We start from the raw sequence: 23,575 nt of genomic DNA, 5'->3' as shown, positions 1-23,575 counted from the left end.
ACCTGACCAGATTCTCTCACCACGCAAATCTCTCTTCTAAGCAGTCTCTTTTTCTCTTGGACCACTGCATCATAATGAAGAGTTCTCTTATTCCCCTCCTTCGTGTATCCCTGAGAGGTCTTTTTAAAACTTTCCAAAAAAGCCTTGAAACGGTTTGGAGTAATCCAAACGTTCATTTGTCTTTTGGAAGATCCTACCATAAAATTCTGGACACAATTATTATAGCCAACCAGGTTCCCCACATATCTTGAGAGTCTAGTTCCTGTCTGACTAACTGTCAACCCATTCATCATACGCCCACAAGGGGCACTAAGGGGGACCTTCAGACTCAGTCATAGCTGTGCGTGATCACTTCAATTCGAGGCCACCACCCTCAATTCTGACATATCTCAAAGAGATCTAATATTAATGCCACATAATCTAAATAAGCTATCTTCGTCCCTAACTACCAAGTTGACCTCAGGGTAACATCTCCCTCTATTGCACAATTCAAGATTCTCAAATTCCATGTGGTTTGAAAAACGGACCAAATGTATCCTTCCTCTTCCCCTCCTTCATTTCTCTGGGGTACACTCTCCCTCATTGATTTCCACTCCATGAAGAACCGTATTGAAATCACCAGCCATAATAATGTTGGAACCCTTTCAATCACACAAAACGTTTCACAAACTCCTCTACATTTTTCAGCCAAGACACCCACCTCTATGCAAGCTGCATTACTATATATATATTAACTAGCAATATCGGCTGACAATGGCATAGCCCCTTCAGTTTTACTTTTACGACCAGTAGGCCATAGGTATCTACACAAGGAAGTTCTGCTTCTATCAACATGGAATTTTGAATCAATATGGCTAGTTCTCCAGACAATCTTCCTGTAGAGCCTTTTATCACCCTTTGTTGAAAAGCTCTAAAGCTATCCACCACCATTGGTACACAAAGCCATGTTCCTTGTAAGAAGAGTATTTGGTCTTCCAGGAAGATTTTGTGTCTATCTGTGCTCCCCATAAAGCTATTGAAACCCTATTATTTCCAACTTACCAAACCAACATTCGGGGTCTGTATGGAGAGGACTAGAGCCGAGACCCATCTTATGGGTCTAACTGACCACCACCCAGGTTTGGGGTAGGAATGTGGCACACTGTTAGCTTGAATCCTAAGTTTTGTAATGCTCCCGCCGAAGTACATAGAAGAGAAGCAATTACTGGGGAGCTTAATTGAATAAGTGCCCAATTCAAGGCATCGTGCCACTTAGGAAGCTCAATCTTTAGCAAATATCTGCTACTAATTGCTGACAAGCCAGGATCTTTCTTCAAAAATGGACTATCAACCCTTAGGGCTGTCTCTTGCACCTTTACTAAGTTTCCCAACATTCTGAATAGGCCAAGGTCAAGGGATGCACGCTCATCCATTTCAGGATCTATGGGGTTGTCATTTGCCTTGTAGCCCATCAACAAGCTACCAATTTTAGTTTTTAGGCTACTATCTGCATGTCGATTTGGGTTATGGTCCACATAAATTGGCTCCTTTTGTCCCTGATGGCTTTGGGTACATCCAACTACCCTTGTTCTTGTCCTCTAGCAGAGGTGATCCATTTGTCCAAGGGACCCCTTAGATCTGCTTGCCTGGAGGTACCAATACCCATATCTCAGGTTACCACAGCTTTTCTACCTTTAGATGCCAAGACCACCAGCCCAGGACAACCAGGCTTCAAATCTACAATGTTTCCATTGTCGTTTCAACCAATGAGCAGTTCTCCTAGTTGGCAGGAATCTCCTTTTTTTAGGCCCCTTGATCTCTCAGCATGGAGATCACATGGCAAAGCACACCAATAGCATCTTGCTCTGCTGCCGTGATGGAAAGTAAATCGCTCCTTCGGGCGGAGGTTAGGTCCAACTTCGCCCAGGTATCCCTCTGGTCTGCATCCACCTCCAGGCGTGCAAGTGCATTAGTTGTTCCCCTTGTCTGTTCCCCAATCCCTATCACAGGCTGGACTGAAACAGCAACCCCTGGCGAGGAGCTCTCCTTATTCACCATAAATTGTGCACTATTGTCTAGAATTGCATCCATGATCTTAGCCACCAAGGCCTTCATCTCTTGTTATTCAGCTGCAAGTCTAGAGCATAATGTATGAAGAGCCTCAGTTTTTGCCAGGATCATGTTGATGGTGTGCTCACGTAAGGTACCACAGGCTTCCATTTCTGGGCCCCCAGCTGTTGATCTGCTCTTTCGTTGGTGAGGGTCGTACCTTCATCTGAGATCACAGAGCTTGACAAAGTGCTTCAAATCCAGAGTAGCAGCTAGATTAGTCTCCAGAGAATCCTCATAATTGTGGCCAGGAATTTCAGCCAGATAGAACGAACTATGGGCCAAAGACTTCCACTTGAAGGCCATTACCAAGTTTAGAAATGAGCCATCATTATCAATTGAAAAAGCATGATGCATGTCATTCATGATCAGGAATGCTAGGCATATTCACTGTTTTATACATTTTATAGGATCATTTTTATCACTTATGCTGGAAGGAATGGGGGGCAAAGGGAACCCTGTAATTTTAGGTTGTATTGCTGGATTCATGGTGCTAGTCATCCCTTCCTTTTTCCCCTTTTAGAGAACGGAACGTCTTTGCCAGCTGCATGACGTCTGTTGCCACTCCTAGGCCTTTTATCAGCCCCTGAGGGCCCATAGGTCCACTACAGAGGGCATAACGGTGCTGCCTCATCACTCCAATCACGCACTTGATCCTTTAACCAGAGGAGTGTCAGAGCGGTTAAAAGGAATAAAAGGGAGAAAGGGGGGGGGTGCAGAAGCAGGAAAAACTTCCACTCAACCCATCCACCTCACCAATAAGTGCAGGCCGGAGGCTGTGTTATGGCCCTGAACCCCAAGGGCTAAGGTCTCACTCCCACTTTCCAGGCGGCAACCCTTATTGCCACCTGGCTTAGGACCCTTCCTTCTGCAGGGCGCAGAATGCACACAGTGCTCTAGTCGGGTCCGAGTCAGCTACAGCTGTGCTGCAACTATGGCAGCTTCCTCAGCTCAAAGAGTGTTCAGTGTTCTGTTTTCAGCACTTAGCACTCACAACACGAGTGAGATTGGCCCTCAGCTATACTGCGTTCCCCCACACCTCCCTTGATATATTATTACAAGTGTGCCATCAATGAACACATGCTCCTGCTCCCACACGCCTTCACAGCGACTCTCCAGACTTCCAATTCTTCTGGCAGTGGCAGAAGTGAGCGAGAGCAAAGCGTCGGTAAACAGGCGTAGCAAGCCACATCACAGCTACTCCAAAGCCGCATCTAATATGCTTCAATGTTGTTTGAACATCATTCCAAAATGGCTGCCCATTTATTCACAGACAAATACACTAAAATGGCCCCTGTTTGGTCCTCCAAATTAAAACACTAGGGAGCAGTGTAGCATTGCAAAAGACTAGACTATATAAACCCCACCCTGTTAGGTTTCCATTGTTTAGCATTAGTGGCAAGTTCAGGGAAACTTGTCTGGACATTTACCGACATTCAGAACTTGAGAGAACCTTTGTTAAAGCTTGCTCCATTCATGAAGATTACGCCACAGGAAGTGATACCAGTATAACCAACTTTATGTGCCTTGGATTTAGATCCTAACCTTCGTTTTCAGTCATCAGAAGAACATTCAAACAAACATCACGTTTTAGATTCACTGGTAGCATGCTCGTGTTGGTGAAGAGGAGCAGCTACTCTACAAGTAAGTTGCGATTAACTTAACTAAAGAACAGCTTCTGTGACGTAATGGAAAACCGGAAAACCCAGAAGCAAGGCATTCACTCACATTTAGTCTCTCATACGCAGTGGGTACTGAGCGTCTATGCACTATTGAGAACAGTGTCTACCCTGTGCAGCCTCATCCATGACCCATGAAGTTAACGGGTGTCACAGAGCTTGGCCGCTTCTCTGTCACTCTGATTTGTGGAACTACGCTTTGTGATGTTAACGGGTTAGCTCCCTGCCGCGAGCGCCCAAGACAGACACCTTTAGTGCAGTTATACACTCAACTGACATTTCAAAGCAATGCCTTAAGCAAGGCTCTGGAGACATTGGGCCCTAGTATGACCCTGGCGGTAGCCCTGCTGGTAGAAATGGCATGGCTGCCACCAGAGCCTTTTTTTCAGTGCCTGGCAATGGGAATTACCGGAGTATTACAGTCCCGGTGGTCCCAGTTATTGCCCATTGCCAGGCACCGGAAAATATTACAAAATATTACTCCCCGTTCCCATTCGAGTCCCATGGGACTCAATGGGAATGGGGAGGACGGTAGCACCAGCACCATTCATGATGGCGCCGGTGCTACCCTCAAGGTCGGCGAGCGGGCACCCAAGAGCCTACCAGGCCAGACCTAGTGAAAAGAAAGGCACTAGCTCGCAGAACTCAGAGTATGCCGGTCCGGTACCAACGGTGCCACCACCGTTGTTACTGGACTGGCATACTCATAATGAGGCCCATTATCTCAAGTATCACTAACCCGTGGTGTTGCCTGCACTTCAAATCTTCACCACAAACCCTCTGTAAAAGAAAAATACATTTTATGATTATGAAGAGAGCGATACAATTGCAACCAGCAGTAAGATAACTCAAATTACATACAGAACATTTCTTAGAAGAAGATCATCAACAATTGTTTCATGAATCCTATTTTTTGCAGATACCAGAAACACAACCATTGGCATTCCATAAAACTACTATATTCCTTTGGCGAGATCTCCACTTGGTAAACCAACTGTTAGAACTGAGTTGAGCTGAAACGAATGTCGTTCAGAAGCCACGACTACTCATATCACACAATACTTCATTGCCTTCCTCTGTCATCCACAGCAAGGCTGTCAGCAAGACACAGTAAAGCAACAGAAGGGCAGACACCTTCAGCATCTCATCATAGCTTCACTATCACAATACAATCCTATCCCTTTGGAGGCAAGAGCGTTAGCGCATTACTCAGCACAAGTGTTTGCTCCTTTAGGAGGTGTGGACATTAGCTACAGCCTAGAGTAGGCAGCCATCAGGAGGCAGGTAGGTCCCGGTCCATTCTGGCAGAACTCAGGTAAGCGTCACTAAATCCATCTTTGATCGCCTGGATGCCCTTGGCATATCTTACACAAATTATGCTGACAGCACCCAGATCTTCCTCCCTCTCTCAGGCCCCTGCCACCAATATGTCGCAGCCATCAACTCAGTTTATGACATTGTCCAGAACTGGGTGGCAACCCACCAGTTATGTCTAAATGGTGACTAAATTGAGATCTTCATTGTAGGCTCACACACCACTCTCTGCAACATGGATCCAGATTCTAAAGCCTTTAACGTTGACGGCAAAGTGATCCATACCTCATCTTCAGCCAAGACCATGGGCATCTACCTAGACGATATCCTTGACCTCTCATGCCAGGTCACACTGCCAAACCTCTGAATGTAAGCAAGTCCTTCCTCACCACGTCCAACTGCCTCACTATAGCTAGAGCCATCACCAGAGCCAAATTGGACTACTGCAATGCCCTCTTCGGAGGCACTTCTGAGCGTAACTTGAGCAAGTCCCCAACAATGCCTTCCAGCCCACCGTAGGCTTGTCCAAGCACAATCATGTATCATGAGCCAGAACGTCACCAACAAGACTGAAGTAGATTGAGCTTTTCAGTCACAGTTGTAAAACTCTGGAACAATCTCCCCATTGCCCTGAGAAAGGAACCCTCCTTTAGAAAAAAAACGAAAAAATTGTCTCTTTGCCGAAAGGTCCCTGAGCTAGTCACCAAGCCACTTCCATTCCTGTCTCTCCTCACCCTCCTCCCCATGTACGTTTGTATATAAACCTTCATGTACTGTCTGTGTATACATTTTCATGCAATGTAACCAGTGCTTAGATACTTAAGGGTTCAGTGCGCTACAACAAATGCAAAAATAAATAAATGAATAAATAAACATGGATTTGGTACACTAAATATATGCACTGTCTACCCATTTATTTCTTTATTGAATTTAAGATGCTCTTCAAAACCAGGATTGCAGCATGAAACATTGCTAAAATTCATCTCCAACTGTTTCACTAACTATCTCACCTTAAATAGCACTAATTTGATTGTATTTGATTTTATTTGAATTGTGGGTGATTAATATTTGTACTAACAACCATAAACCTGGTATCTATGTGCTCGACTGACAACTACCAAATAACAATAAGTGACAGAAGACAACATGATTTTTTGGAAGAGGAGGTCCTTAGTTTCTTATGAAAGACTAATAGAGCACTATTACTGCAGATCTCTGTCGGCAATGAATCCCAAGAAATGAGGACAAAACTTGGAATGATCGTCCAGGAATGGTTGCTAGATATTTGTTCAAGGAACTTAGATACCTGGCTGTAAATATCAGGATCTTTATAGCGAAATATAAACTTGCCTCGATGTATTAGTCAAAATACATACAGCAGTGTTGCGTAGGACCTTGTAATTGTTGACTGGATCTGAGAACTTGCTGTTAGGGTCAAAACCATTATGTTAAGATTGGAGCTCCTTGGTTGTCTGACTTCAGCACCTATCACTCTGCTTGCAGCAACTGACTTGAATACTTTTTAATAGTTTATCATTCATTTCTTTAGGGACTGCAATAGTAAGAGATTTGATAATGGTCAGTCAAGTCCAATTGTGTGCCATGAGTGTTTGTAAGATGAAAGTTTCTTGATAAAACCCAGTCTAAGATGTGGACTTTGGCATGTGTTGCAAAGATAATGTTTTGCTGAAAGCCTAGATTCTGGAGAGGAGAGCAAATATCTAACACTTAGTGACTTGCAGCGTCCTTAAAACCTAGATTGAAGTTGCTGAGAATACTTTTTTTATTGGTTACAAATTAATTCACCCTTTAACAATACTACAATTCAAACACACTATACAGTCTCATATTAAAAAAAGACAAAGGAAATGAATCATTAAAAACAGATAAAAGAAACAGCAAATAAAGGAGGAGAGAAAAAGAATTCATCACAAGGAACAATTAATCATCTAAAACCAATGAGATAAAAGAAACAATTACAGTCGACTAAACATCCAATGCCGGCATAAATGAGCTAAAGAATGACATGACTGCATTTGCAGTTGAAGTTATTCCGCTGGTAAGACAGTTTGTTTGTTTGTTTCCTTATTTATAACACGTGCCAGACTCGGAGGTATGAGGGCGCGGAGACAAGGATATTTTAAGCTTACAGGTTACAGTATGTGTTACAGGAATTTATATCATTTACATGTTGCATAATTATTACATAAGGAATGTACAGTGTCAAAGAGTGTGTCACAGTGAATTTACAACATTTACAAATTACACACTAAATTATCAAAAATAAAATACAGGTTATAGTGCAGAGGGTGGGTAGGGGGAGAGGAAGTCAAGAGGAGCTGATAGTGGGAAGTAGAAGTTAGATGGCCTTCTCTCTCAAGTCAGGATGACTTTAGATATTATTTGATTTGAACCAATTGATAAGATTGCACCTGTCGGTATGTTTGGTTTTCCATTAGATGTGGGGGCAAGGAGTTCTATAGCTGGGGGCTTTGACCGGGAAGCTGTTACCGCCTATGGTGGCTCGTCTGAATAGGGGAATTGTTAGGCAATTTGAGTAGACCCTTCTGGTCGGTCAGATTGTCGGTTTTTTGTTAAATCTCCCTGTGAGATAGAGAGGTGCTGCATTGTTACGGAATTTGAACGTTAGGGAGGCAGTTTTGAGTTTGATTTCATCAATGGTGGATAGCCAATTGTTGTTTCTCCTCTCTGTGGAGATATGCACTCTTTTAGATATTCCTAGCGCTGCTCTCAAGGCGTTGTTCTGGAGTATTTGAATTTTATTTGTAATGTATTTGTTAGCTCCGATGTAAAGAGCATTGCAATAGTCCAGCTTGGAAAGCACGAGTGCTTTTGCCAATGTGGTGCAACTGCTCGTTGAAAGGAAAGGTTTAGATGATCTGATCAGTTTGCCAGTGTAAGTCGTGGCGGATGCCATGGCATTCACTTGTTTTGTCAGAGTAAGGCTAGAGTCAAGGTAAAAACCCAGTTTTTTTGACCTCCTTCATTACCTGGATCGAATTGCTGTCTATGTTGAAGGAAGTATATTTATGGCCGAGTTTGTTGATGTTAGGGGTGGTCCCCAGTATTTACAAATGTGATCTATTGATAGGATAGCATGTTCATTAAGGATTTTTTTTCCTATGAAATAGTCTTTGCCTTAACGGCTTCAATGCTACACAAGTTAGCAATATATGCTTTGCGATTTCTCTTGCTGTCTCTACCTTACAGTATCTGCAAGAGAAAGAGGGCCTCATTACAAGGTTGGAAGTAGCCTTGCCTGTAAAACCGGCAAGGCTACCTCCAAACTTGCAAGAAAGTCCGGCATCCACCAATGGGCAATTACTGGGGTATTCTGGTCCCGCCGGACCTGGTAATTGCCCTTTCGTGGGTAGTTGAATTGGGTGATCCCCATTCCCAGTGGGAATGGAGATGCCTGTAGGACCAGCACTGTTCATAACGATGCCTTGCCTTTCTACAGGCATGCTGTGCTGGCGGGTGCCTTTCATTCTGCCAGGTCAGACCTGGCGGAATGAAAGGCACCCGTGAGCGCAACTCAGAGTTTGCCGGTCTGGATAAAACGGTACCGGCAAGCTTACGGTACCATTGTATCCAGACCGGCAAGTTCGTAATGAGGCCCAGAGTCTTCCGTAACCTGCCCATAGCTAAGCAGTGTTTCCCTCGTGCAAAGCATCTTTAAAGTAGACCTGGCTGTTTTATAAGAGTAGATTGACAGGTAAGTACCTTGCTTTTTGTGGTCATCTTTTAGCTGCGCAACGGAAGGGTATGCTTGAAATTCTGTCACTGTGTTCGCGCAGTCTGCTACAAAAAGTTTTTTTTACCCCATTTGGATAATGTTTTTAAATGGGTTTGGGGTAGGCAATATCAGTTAATAAATAACTGTGTAAAGCCACTACTAGGCTTAGGTTAGAAAGGTGTTATGTATGAGTGCAATCCCCCACTTCAACCCGCTGTTTTGTCTATATTAGTGACATAGTAGCCTTCAGGAACAGCCAGAGTGAGTGCAGGGTCATAGTGAGGGGGTGGGCCATATTTCAGATAGGACCACTCAGTGCTCCAAATAAGATTTGGAAGTGGGAGTATTTTACTACCTATTTTTTAAAGTTGAGACTAAAATGTTTTTTTAGGCAGTAAAAATGTATGCCCAATTCTCAATGAGACTATTTTATAAGCAAATAAAAATAGGTTTTAACTGGAAAACGCAAATGTTTTTGTAGTAATTGTTTCTTTGCACCTTAAAAGATTACTTCTTCTGTTCAGCAGAAATAAAATTAGTGTCTTTCCTGTGGTACTACGTGGACTACTGGTCCAAACATATCTTTGAAGCTTTGTGGATGAAAGCGGGGTAGAAGGTTCCATGTGTCTGTTTTCTACTTTTTGTTGGGAGTATTTTTACTCCCTGCTTTTATTTTTTGGGAGTATTTGCCTATTTTTAGGGAGCAAAAGTAGCCGATACACCCATTATCTAAAGTGCTGGGACCGTTGCGGTCTGTGCCACAACTAAGTCCACTTGTTGGGTCTTTATTGGGGAGATTTAACTGCCAACAAACGAAAGACACCCCTGAATTCGTCAACGTTTGGAATCGCTCCATTCTATTGTATCCTGGAGCATTTTTCTACTTTTTGTATTGTTCGCCAAGCTGTGAAACTGGAGGAGCGCTGCCTGTGGGGATGGGGGAAATTACTCTACTTGCTACATTGTTCCTCGTCTAGACTGCCTCTGTGTATCTCATTTGATATAAATATGCTTCTTGAAGGGGGGATGGAAGGCAGAAGGATGGGGGATAATGTTTCATTTAAGTACGTGTAATACATTCCACCCAGTTAAGGGCTCTGCTTATTGCATTTTCTGAGTATTGTTTGTAATTGTTTAGTTTACGATTAGTCAAAAAAATATCCTTTATGACAGAATACATTTTAGAAACATTGTCTAAAAAGATCTCAGAATATTTTAACCCAACTGCTCAAACATATTAGTGCCTACACCACTTCGTGGGTGCAGGGTAAATCGTTTCTAATAAAGGGAGGGCCAGAGCAAAAAAGCTTGAAGACGGCTGACATGAATGAAATTCTGTAAATCAGCTTACATAAGTGAACGCAGAATGAAGCTTGACATTAAGTCAATAACACCGGTATGGTAGTTTAGGAAGGTGTACCTACCATTGCAATGAGAACCCAGTTTGCTAACATGGGTTCTCACTGCAGCTATATTATTATTATTACATTCACAGTCAGATAACTGATGTCAGAAGTAAAATAATTCGTATAATGCAGATATGGGTTATTGAACATTTTCAAATTCATATTGCTGATGATTATTGATGACCGAGGTATCGGGAAAGAACATGAGAAGTGTTCCTTTGGATTGGGAATCTCGTTTTAGAATGTATTTGAGATAAATCGGACCCCACACATATGGAATGAATGTAAGTTTGAAGGTCATAAACCGCAACTCTCCCCAGCGTCTCCCCAGCGTCTATCTGTGTTTTGACTTTTTCCTTTATAAACTCTAGTTCCTGCAGTTTGCCCAGCATGGCACAGGTCACATCATGTAATTCATTGTGCACCGGCACGTAACTGTCTCTTCGGGGTGGCAAGAGCCTACTCTGGTGGCAGTATCATTATTTTGAGAAAGTAGAGTTTGACTACACCCTAGGGTTCACACACAGGGTGCCTAATCTTACATTTTTTAGTGCGGTAATATAATCAGACATTATTATTCCTCCGATTGTGTGTTTGCACAACAAAGATGTCGCCATATTGGTCCTGGTTCGTATGCATGGAATTTGGAAGGGCAGAATGAGCCAAAGCCATTTCTGGAAATATATGAGTTTCTTGAGAACAGAATCCCATTGAAGTTGAAGTGGCCTCCACCACTGACTGAGTGCTGACAGGATTTTTAAAAAGAACTACACCTGTGATTAAGGTTCGCGGCCACCATCCTCAATTAAATTGTCCATGAATATGGCAGACCGGCTCCATGTCAATATATGCCAGAAGGCACTTGAACTGAAGACAAAGACAGAAAGGAAGTCATGCTATCGAACCTCCAAGACCTCCTGCTGTCAAAGTTCTAGTTTGGGAAACAAAACCGGTTCTCGTCTTTTCTTTCACATGGGCTCCATCTGGAAGTCTCAGTTGCTGATACTGCTTTATTCGCTGTCCCTGGAGAAGAGCAAAACTTGACTGCTTAGATAGAGGACAAGCAGGTATAAAGATGACCTGTAGCTGACAGGGCCAGAGAGCTGCAGTATGAAGCTAAACCAGAATTGGCATGTGAGGCCACTACTGCAACATGGAAACTTGTGTGTGACCTGCTTTGTGCCACATCCCCGTGGGACTCATGCCATTCCAGGGTAGCACTGGATAACATTTTCCATAATGAAAGCAATCCACACCCTCCTCGTTATCACCATCTCCATCTCTGTTTCAATGGATCTGCCCAACTAGAGGGACTGCAGTTTACTCAAGCAATATAACACAACACGCTGGTGCCCCTCTGCCACTGCAATGCTTGCCCAAACCTTCTTACTGACTCTCACATCACACATATATACAGACACATAAATACATACATACACGCCTACACACATACATGCATACACGCACACAAACACTTATCTTCTCTCCATGCTTGTGTCTTCTGTTTTTTCAAGCTGCTCTGAGGTCGGGCCGGTCAGCCCCTGCACACACTTGTGTGTGGTGTGGGCCCGGGCTCGACATCAGAGCTCTCTGGGCTTCCAACCATGGTTTTCCGTGCCCACTATCTTCAGATTGCGGACAGAAGAACATGAACAAAAGGTTCTATCAGATACTTTAGGGATCTGGAGATCTCCAATAAGACCTTGCCAATTTAAAAATCATGTCAAACTCCATATAGTGCAGTTGTAGTGTGAGAGTCTCTTTTGCTAATTCCCACATACATGACTTTGTCTGTTGTAAAAGCGTAGTTATGGCTGAAGCAGGGTTAGGAATCTATCCAGAGAAACAGGTGACGTTCTGTCAATGCACAATGATTGGTATACCCCAAAAAAGTAATTCCTGCTGAAATATGGTCACAGGCCAACACATGTGTTTGAGGCAACTTCCACAAGGGGTGAGACCACACACAGTGGTGACCAACTCTTGGATCTAAGTCCATCCTCGCTGGGAGTGCTATTGAAAACAATGGGTGGATTAAGCAGATTGAAAAAAGCCAAGAAGAAGGTGTATGGGTGCATACACCACACACTGCCTGTGAAGGTCTAGTATGAGACACTGGCTGTGATAGCACCATTAGACTGTTGTCTTGAAATGTAGATGGCTTGAGATAAAAATCAAAAGTGCAGCATTGCATGGATTGTATTGCACAGAATGATGTAGTCCTGCTACAGGAAACTTGGGAGGTTGCACTTCCACTGTCAACGTTTCACAATAAATAAGAGACACAAGACTAGTGGTGGCCTTTTAACATACTTGCGATCAAATATGAAAAGTAAGCTTGACAATTCTACTATCTGTCCCCAACACTCTTCTCAGTTGATATAACTACAGAGGGTGAGGGATGCTGCCGAGTAACAAACTTCTGTAACTCTCAGCATGGCCCAGTTCTAGGTGATCCTTTCACCAGTCTTATTGATGGCATAACATATAGTAAAAATACAATACATAGCACTGAAAAAAAGGCACACTTCATGGGTTGGGATTTTAACCTAAACTAAGTGATTGTGAAATGGAACAACAGGTGGCCAGAGAACAGAATCTAGCTGTGGTTATCCCACTTCCAGCTATGTTGAAATCAGGTGGGTAGACTTGTTTTGCTCTAATTTGGTGGCGTTTGGGTTCCAATCTGAAAATGTAAGATTTATTTCAGACATCTCAGGGAGAGTGACCTACTATAATATGAGATCCAGATCCACCATTGACTATTTGTTAGTATAAATGGGTATTTGGCCCCAAGTTGAAGACATTGAAATCAAATCCATATTACGGCCACGACAACGACCCACTAATATTAACATTGAAAGTTAGTGGCAATGATCAGGGAAATGGTACAACTCCTCAAAAGAACAGATATCATTTCTCAAGGTATCGAAGTGGGAATGTGTTGATCAACGTCCTCACATGTTTACACATTGTTTGAATGATATAGAATGTACATCAGACTCAAATCTTCACCACAAATAATAGCATTTGCACTGGGGAATATTAAGAGGATAGCTTCACAAGTTTGTATTATCTGTAGGTGGGTAATGGCTTTTGGGTAAAGTGTTTAGGCCTGGTTTGACAGGAAATCTAGGCTGGCAAAGAAGATTCTCCTAACTGTATTAAAACATCTTTTCAGGGAGGAATCTCAAATAATGTGGGCTAGACACAACTATAAAAATACTGTGGACAGAGAATTAGAATGGAAGCAAGAAAGCTTATCCTTTTTAGAACAGGCTGATCCTTCTGACAACTCCTAGGAATTTGTGAAGGATATTAGCAAAAGGCATGGCCCCGTCAATGGGTCCTTTTGGTTCCAGGAGTAGTTATTGGTTCAGGGAAATGGTTAAAATATTAGGTTGCATTACAAAACCTGAGAATCAATACAATTCATTGGGATACTAGAATCCTGGATGTGTTTGTGCTTCATACAGGAGTGACAGACACAGAGTGTGTGGCCTTCACCTTGTCCAAAGTAGAAGACACTTTGGTCACCCTAGCAAATGGGAAGGCTGCAGATGCAATCCCGAATGAATTATTTAAAAATGAGACAAAGATCTGGTCTGCAATTTTTACTTTATAATGTAATGCAATGCTTTAAGTATGAGTTTTCCCTCCTAATTGGAAGGAAGCTACAATAGTTCCATTATTCAAATTTTTATCAGCCAATCTCTGGCCTTGATACATCTGAAAAACTGTTTGGCAGAGTGTTGTACTCTAGAACATTAGATTGAGCAAGAAAGTGTAAAGCTCTATAACATTTTCAATACAGTTTTTTCAAGGGAAGGGGTACTAAAACGGTCCATCGATATGTATGTGCACAGTTATAATTCTGGGATGTATCTGGGATCTATTTGGATTTCATGGGCCTCTCTTTTGCATTTGATTGCAACACATGGCTCACTCTGAGCAAGGCATGAAGGCCTCTCTTACCATTATTTTTCCTAATTGAAATGCATAGAGACCTTTCAGCAAGGGTTTGCTATGATTGAAAGTTGGGGAACATACCCCAAAACTTTATTCATTCTTGGGGAAAAGACAGGGCTGTGTACTGGCCCCATTACATTTTAATCACTATGTCAACTCTTTATTTATGAACTTAAGCAAACTGACAACAGATACACCAAAAATGGGGGTGGGGATATTTGTGTCCTAGATTACACTGATGATGTGGTTTTAATTTCGAGGACACAAAAGTCATCCAAATCCTCGTAAAGGAATACAAGGATAATATGAACCAAAGAGGTCTTAAGCTAAATGTGGCCAAATCAAAGGTAATCAACTATAAAAAGCTCATTACAGAAGCAAAGGCCACACACTATAACGAAAGAATAGTGAATGCTAAATCAAACACCGGGGAGCTATTCAAAATCTTAGCGGAATTCCAAAATCAGCCTCCTCCCACAAACAATATTATCAAGGATGATAAGTGGTGTGAGGGCATTCATGATGCCTTTCTACTTAAGATTGATTCTCATAAAGAAAAAATCAGTAAAGCCCTTGGCAACGTAGCCATTACACAATCCACTACTGATACCACTTCACCCAACACCTGTGAAAATACTATCCCTCCATTCTCTTTCACGCACTATACTGAAGATGAAGTATTCAAAATCATTCAGGACCTCAAAGCCACATCTTGTCCAGCAGATGACTGCCCCACCAGCATTCTTAAGGAGTCCTTAGAGACCCTGGTCCCATGGATTACCAAACTGGTTAACCTCTCCTTTGATGAGGGTCTGGTGCCGGACCTGCTAAAGTCAGCATGGATCACTCCTCTACTGAAAAAAGAAGGCCTTGACCCAGCCAACAGTGACAATTACATACCCATAACTAACGTGCCCTATGTTCTCAAGATACTTGACAAACTGGCCTACATACAGCTACAGGCCCATGTTGAAAAATACGACATCTTGGGTACCCGTCAGTCGGGATATAGAGCTCGTCACGGAACTGAGACAGCTATGCTGGATCTCAAATCTACACTTGCTAGCATAGCTGACAAAAACCAAGCTGCTCTGCTCATGCTATTGGATCTCTCCGCAGCCTTTGACTTAGTTGATCATAGCTTACTAGTGTCAAGGTTTGGAGAGGTCGCCAATTGCTCTGCAATTGCATCCAAATGGATTGCTTCCTTTCTGGGTCCCAGAATTGTAAGGGTTTACGTGGGTGATAAACAATCTTCTCCTATCTCTCAGTCATGTGGAGTCCCTCAGGGCTCCTGTCTGTCGCCGCTGCTCTTCAACCTTTACATCCCGCCCCTTCTCGATCTTTTGAACAAACTAGGAGTGCAATATACGAATTACGCTGATGACAGTCAGGTTCTTATTCAGTTGAGTGTCTCATACAGCAGCGATTCGGAAACCGTTAACCGAATATATAAGGCCATACAAGATTGGATGGCTTGTAATTCTATTGCTCTTAATGATAAAAAGACTGAACTCCTTATTGTGGCATCTAAAAACATCCGGGCAAAACTTGATCCTAACTACGCCTCTTTCCATATTGCCAATAACACCATCATAGTTCAAAAGAAAGTCAAAACCTTAGGAGTAGTACTTGATGAAGAACTCTCCATGAAATCACATATTTCTAGCATTAAATCTAGTTGTGGTGCTATAAACAAGAGAATTAGAAATTTTCGACCATTCATATTGGAAGAGAACTGTGCTCTATTGTCCACTGCATTGATAAATTCAAGATTGGACTATTGTAACAGGCTCCTGGCGGGCACCACAGCCTCTAACATCCAATCCTTACAAGTGGCACAGAACAATGCTGTGCGTAATATTTTCAATCAGTCACGTCGCACACACTTCTCTACTTTTAGGAAAAAACTCCACTGGCTACCCGTCAAACACTGCATAAAGGATAAGATGCTTACTACGACCCATAAATGCCTCGGTCTCAGCGGGATGTCATCTGTCATCCCGTATAGGCATCAAACCTCACGTGAGGAACCTTCGCTCTTCTTCTGCGGTCACTCTCAATTATCCTAAATTTAGGACAACCAAATTTGGAGGTACTACATTGGATGCTCAGGGTCCCCTTTTATGGAACACACTTCCAGCTGGTATACGGCAGATCCAGAGCAATACAGCGTTCAAACGTGCCGTAAAGACTCACTTATTTAACCTGGAATAATCTCCTGACTCGTTTCTCCATCTGCCTCTTATGCTTGTTTGTCTTTGTCTTGTTCTTGTTCTTTGTGCGCCCTGAGGCCCACGGGCATGTTGGCGCGTTACAAAAATTCAAATAAATAAATAAATAATGTGTGCGAGTAGGAACAGGCGTTTTCGACGTCCCATAAGGCTAGTAGTGGAAATCTTGAATGGGTGTTTTAATTTAGCTATCTAGGAGTAACCATAAGTCGATATCCTAAATTGAAACAGGCACGAAACAGGCTTAGATGAATTTGGGAAGAAAATTGGCAGTATGCCGGCAAACTGGGCAATTGGCTCTCACAAGGGAAAAGCTGTGTCAGTTGCGACTCATGGATCTGCTCTTTGGGGCTGTTGAAGGCCCCTTTTATTTCAGACCAAGACACATTATATCCTGCACTGAATAATGGGTCTCCTGCAAAACTGTCCGGCCTTCCAGTACATCGGGATACAGATCTATTGAAGATCTGATTGCATTGAGCCCACTAGTGTACTGGTTCCACCTGTGGCACACCAAAAATGTAGAGCTAACACAACAGCTGGCAACAGTTGTCTTACTGGTACCTGCACAAGTTGCCCGTAGCTTGCATACATTAATAGGGAGTTGGCAAAGATAGGGTCATTGCACTTACACAAGTATATTTTGGCTAATAAATAAGAACTAACAAGGTATGGGAGCAATTCATGGAGATCAGGGAACAGGAGAGAGAAACAGCACAATCCAGAAAAAGGACATTTCAGTTCTATCTTTCCCAAACAGAGGAACTATTTGGATTGGTGGTTAATAAGAGGCTAACAGCGCTGTTAATTAGACTTAGATCGAATATGCTGCAATTGGGCAAATCTAATTGTCTCTGAGGTAAAAGTCAAGCCAGCAACTGTAAGTGTTTCTGTGATGTTTAGTCGAGGAAGATTTCTCTCACTTCCTGCTATTTTGCCTGAATTACGCAACCGTAAGAAGAACATATGTATTTCCTTCCTTCAGAAACTTGGGGATTAGGCAGTTTGAAAGAGTGTTGTGTCTCATTTTTCATTTCAGGGTAAACACAGGGCGCAGTCTGTTTGGAATTTCATTGAGCAAGCATTGACGATGACTAGTACGATATCAGCTGTTATGAGTAAATGAGTATTTTGCGCTGACACAAAATCAAATTCAGCTTTTAACCATTGAATTTTTGATTTTATTATTTGCAATGTAACATTTTCTTTATGAACTGTTTTAATGTTTCAGAGTCCTCCAAAAGTGTTTAGATGTTGTTCTATCTTTTATTGAATTTGGCTCAGTTTCCAAGATAAAGAAATAATGATGACAGACTGTTTCAGTAGTAACCACATGGGCATTTTTTGGTAAAATGTGTTCCAAATTGTACAACTTAAAGAATGTTTGTTCAGTAACTATGGCCAGAGCTAGGAGCTGCACAGTGAAAGTACTTCATCAAACTAGGCCACTTTGAACAAATAAACGGGCCAACACTAGTGTTATGGGGTGCACTTCGGGCATTACCATAAGGCCAGTCTGAGCCAGCACATCTACCATGATCTGTCTGAAAACCCAGTGGCACAGACTATTGCAATGCAGTGATTGTAATAGGTTATTTATAACAGTGGTCTAAACCCAGGGGTTTCTAAACGCGTACCCGGGGATCGAACCCTGCGTCGTCATGTTTCCTAGACAAGCGGGTTGCCCCTGAGCTATTGTCCCTACAAAAAACATATTAAAGTCAGTTAAAGCTTGAAAAGGCATTCTGAGTAGCAACCAGACATGTATCCGTTTTTAATCATGACATTGTTACACTCCTACACTGAATTCGAGATGGTGATGTTGCAATAGACAAAAGTGGATAGAAAAATTCCTATGAACGAACTGTTGCAGTGATGAACATATGTATAGGGCACGCAATTCTGCTTATACAAAACGTTTTCTATTAAAAATTCATCATGAAAATATCAACAGGCTCGAATTCATGTTCGTATTTGTTTGGGATATTTTTCAGGACAGCAGCATACGTTTCTGATCATTTAAGTAATAGATTTAGTTTCATGTAAAAACCGGAAAAAACGTAGCCTCGAGGAAAGCTTAAATCAGAGGTGGATTCGACATATTTTTCTTAGTGAAACCTGATTTACGGCTAGTGTACATTGGGTTATAAATGGCCCCGGACTCTTCCTCTTTCATCTCGCAACCAATTTAAAATTGTAAAGGCGTCAGTCTTGCCCTGCTCCGCCATGAATCACCTTCTGACTGCAGTTACCTTGGGCTTGTAGCTTTTCAGCCTTCATGAAGCGCTTGCATTAAACGTATTCAATGGCGTTGCTCCAGCTCATTCCTCTTTACCATCCTCCTGACCGCTCTAATCTTCCTTTACAGATTAGCATATGTTCTATTAATAACCAGGGACTGCTATTAGGCAGCAATGCCCTTTAGTAAAACGTTCTCATAGACCCTGCTTTGTAAAACCGTGAGCTTCATGGCAGTGCATGTTCATGCATTTTCTCTCTCGACTATAAACAAGAAAGAACCAGGAAACAAGCTTTCTTGGTCAACGTCCCCGAACTGTGGGGCCTCATACCCATTAACACCAGAATCCCTCTCAACCTCAAACCCTCTTCTTGAAACAGCACCTTGTTAGGGAGATTTTTCACACAAGTGCTTAATTCCCTCTACCTTAGAGCCCTCCAGCTCTTTTGCTATATTTTGGGGCTTTGAACTTTTCATTTTTCAATGTGTTTTACTTTTGTGTTCTTTGGTTATAGAGTTTTAAAACAACTCCATAGGCATCATCTTTTTCTGCGTGTCACACAGCACCTTCAGTGCAGTGACACAGGGTTGTCTTTCAGACTTCCCAAGGTTTAAATACCTTCTCTGGGACTGACTACCGTCTCCCAGAACATGTAAAGTTAAATTGCCTTTACTAGTCTTTTTAAATTTACTCACACAGCACACACTATCTTCCTATAGAGTGCTGTAGGGGTTGCCTAGCATCTCTTGAGTCAAAACACTCATGTAACAGTAAAATGTTACCTTTACCTACTTTAAATGGCTGGTGGCCGTGGTTTAGATCAACTACCGTGATTTTTCCCAACCCCTAACAACGGTAGAAAAAAGTCGGGTTAGCCATGTTTTTCAAAACCGGCCTCTGGTCATCTTTTTTGCCATTTCTTTTAAGAAAAGTCCTTCTTGTGTTTGTCTCTGTGTGCCACACCAAGTTTGGTCACTTTGTTCGTTGGCCTTTGGTGGGCTTCATTGCTGAAGCCCTCCTCTGGCACCTGAGTGTCTGGGGTGGAGAGGATGTGAGGGAGGTGCCCGAAACTCCCTGTGCTTAGTCTCCTAGGAGACCTGAATGCACTCTGGCGTGATTAGCCAGCTGGCTGTCTCAGGGCAGGACAAAGACTGATATGTTTGGGATATTTCTTCTCTGTGAAAGATAGTGAGCTAAAGTCTTTCATAACCAGGACTAATGTCTGGCAGAGGGACTCCCAGGACCCCCTTGTTAATTTGCATATTTAACTAACTTTGGGTCTCACTCTAAATTACTAGGGGAATCCAGACGTGGACCCCTTGCTCACTATTCTTAGAGAGGCACAGCTCCACCCTACTGATGAGTTCCAACCAGACCGAAACACGTGTCTGGGGTTGCTGTTGGTACTCTTGTCAGAGAAGAATTGCCTAGCATTTCGGTGCTGTACTGCCCCAGGGCAGGACAAAGACTGATATGTTTGGGATATTTCTTCTCTGTGAAAGATAGTGAGCTAAAGACTCTGGGTAAGTCTCTCGTAACCAGGACTAAAGTCTAGCAGAGGGACTCCCAGGACCCCCTTGTTAATTTGCATATTTAACTAACTTTGGGTCTCACCCTAAGTTACTAGGGGAATCCAGACGTGGACCCCTTGCTCACTGTTCTTAGAGAGGGACAGCTCCACCCTACTGATGAGGTCCAACCAGACTGAAACACGTGTCTGGGGTTGCTGTTGGTACTCTTGTTCAGAGGAGAATTGCCTAGAATTTCCGTGCTGTACTGCCCTAGGGCAGGACAAAGACTGATTTGTTTGGGATATTTCTTCTCTGTGAAAGATAGTGAACTAAAGACTCTGGGTAAATCTCTCGTAACCAGGACTAATGCCTAGCAGAGGGACTCCCAGGACCCTCATTGTTAATTTGCATATTTAACTAACTTTGGGTCTCACCTTAAGTTACTAGGGGAATCCAGACGTGGACCCCTTGCTCACTATTCTTAGAGAGGCACAACTCAACCCTACTGATGAGGTCCAACCAGACCGAAACACATGTCTGGGGTTGCTGTTGGTACTCTTGTTCAGAGGAGAATTGCCTAGCATTTCGGTGCTGTACTGCCCCTGGGCAGGACAAAGACTGATATGTTTGGGATATTTCTTCTCTGTGAAAGATAGTGAACTAAAGACTCTGGGTAAGAAGTCTCTCGTAACCAGGACTAATGTCTAGCCTCCCAGGGATATTTGGGATATTTCTTCTCTGTGAAAGATAGTGAGGTAATGACTCTGGGTAAGTCTACCATAACAGGACTAAAGTCTGGCAGAGGGACTCCCAGGACCCCCCCCTTGTTAATTTGCATATTTAACTAACTTTGGGTGTCACCCTAAGTTACTAGGGGAATCCAGACTTGGACCCCTTGCTCACTATTCTTAGAGAGACACAGCTCCACCCTACTGATGAGGTCCAACCAGGCCGAAACACGTGTCTGGGGTTGCTGTTGGTACTCTTGTTATGAGGAGAATTGCCTAGCATTTCGGTGCTGTACTGCCCCAGGGCAGGACAAAGACTGATATGTTTGGGATATTTCTTCTCTGTGAAAGATAGTGAGCTAAAGACTCTGGGTAAGTCTCTCATAACCAGGACTAATGTCTGGTAGAGGGACTCCCAGGACCCCCCTTGTTAATTTGCATATTCAACTAACTTTGGATCTCACCCTAAGTTACTAGGGGAATCCAGACGTGGACCCCTTGCTCACTATTCTTAGACAGGCACAGCTCCACCCTACTGATGAGGTCCAACCAGACCGAAACATGTGTCTGGGGTTGCTGTTGGTACTCTTGTTCAGAGAAGAATTGCCTAGCATTTCAGTGCTGTACTGCCCCAGGGCAGGACAAAGACTGATATGTTTGGGATATTTCTTCTCTGTGAAAGATAGTGAGCCAAAGACTGTGGGTAAGTCTCTTGTAACCGGGACAAATGTCTGGCAGAGGGACTCCCAGGACCACCCCCTTGTTAATTTGCATATTTAACTAACTTTGGGTCTCACCCTAAGTTACTAGGGGAATCCAGACGTGGGCCCCTTGCTCACTATTCTTAGAGAAGCACAGCTCCACCCTACCGATGAGGTCCAACCAGACCAAACACGTGTCTGGGGTTGCTGTTGGTACTCTTGTTCAGAGGAGATTTGCCTAGCATTTTGCCCCAGGGCAGGACAAATACTGATATGTTTGGGATATGTCTTCTCTGTGAAAGATAGTGAGCCAAAGACTCTGGGTAAGTCTCTTGTAACCAGGACTAATGCCTGGCAGAGGGACTCCCAGGACCCCCCTTGTTGATTTGCATATTTAACTAACTTTGGGTCTCACCCTAAGTTACTAGGGGAATCCAGACGTGGACCCCTTGCTCACTATTCTTAGAGAGGCACAACTCGACCCTACTGATGAGGTCCAACCAGACCGAAACACATGTCTGGGGTTGCTGTTGGTACTCTTGTTCAGAGGAGAATTGCCTAGCATTTCAGTGCTGTACTGCCCCTGGGCAGGACAAAGACTGATATGTTTGGGATATTTCTTCTCTGTGAAAGATAGTGAACTAAAGACTCTGGGTAAGTCTCTCGTAACCAGGACTAATGTCTAGCCTCCCAGGGATATTTGGGATATTTCTTCTCTGTGAAAGATAGTGAGGTAATGACTCTGGGTAAGTCTACCGTAACCAGGACTAAAGTCTGGCAGAGGGACTCCCAGGACCCCCCCCTTGTTAATTTGCATATTTAACTAACTTTGGGTGTCACCCTAAGTTACTAGGGGAATCCAGACTTGGACCCCTTGCTCACTATTCTTAGAGAGACACAGCTCCACCCTACTGATGAGGTCCAACCAGGCCGAAACACGTGTCTGGGGTTGCTGTTGGTACTCTTGTTATGAGGAGAATTGCCTAGCATTTCGGTGCTGTACTACCCCAGGGCAGGACAAAGACTGATATGTTTGGGATATTTCTTCTCTGTGAAAGATAGTGAGCTAAAGACTCTGGGTAAGTCCCTCATAACCAGGACTAATGTCTGGTAGAGGGACTCCCAGGACCCCCCTTGTTAATTTGCATATTCAACTAACTTTGGATCTCAACCTAAGTTACTAGGGGAATCCAGACGTGGACCCCTTGCTCACTATTCTTAGACAGGCACAGCTCCACCCTACTGATGAGGTCCAACCAGACCGAAACATGTGTCTGGGGTTGCTGTTGGTACTCTTGTTCAGAGAAGAATTGCCTAGCATTTCAGTGCTGTACTGCCCCACGGCAGGACAAAGACTGATATGTTTGGGATATTTCTTCTCTGTGAAAGATAGTGAGCCAAAGACTGTGGGTAAGTCTCTTGTAACCGGGACAAATGTCTGGCAGAGGGACTCCCAGGACCACCCCCTTGTTAATTTGCATATTTAACTAACTTTGGGTCTCACCCTAAGTTACTAGGGGAATCCAGACGTGGACCCCTTGCTCACTATTCTTAGAGAAGCACAGCTCCACCCTACCGATGAGGTCCAACCAGACCAAACACGTGTCTGGGGTTGCTGTTGGTACTCTTGTTCAGAGGAGATTTGCCTAGCATTTTGCCCCAGGGCAGGACAAATACTGATATGTTTGGGATATGTCTTCTCTGTGAAAGATAGTGAGCCAAAGACTCTGGGTAAGTCTCTTGTAACCAGGACTAATGCCTGGCAGAGGGACTCCCAGGACCCCCCTTGTTGATTTGCATATTTAACTAACTTTGGGTCTCACCCTAAGTTACTAGGGGAATCCAGACGTGGACCCCTTGCTCACTATTCTTAGAGAGGCACAGCTCCACCCTACTGATGAGGTCCAAACAGACCAAAACACATGTCTGGGGTTGCTGTTGGTACTCT

This window comes from Ambystoma mexicanum, chromosome 7q, assembly GCF_040938575.1.
Source record: "Ambystoma mexicanum isolate Mex_15411 chromosome 7q, UKY_AmexF1_1, whole genome shotgun sequence".
Classification (NCBI taxonomy): domain Eukaryota; kingdom Metazoa; phylum Chordata; class Amphibia; order Caudata; family Ambystomatidae; genus Ambystoma; species Ambystoma mexicanum.
The sequence above is the reverse complement of the archived record's forward strand: the minus strand, read 5'-3'. Positions refer to the sequence as shown.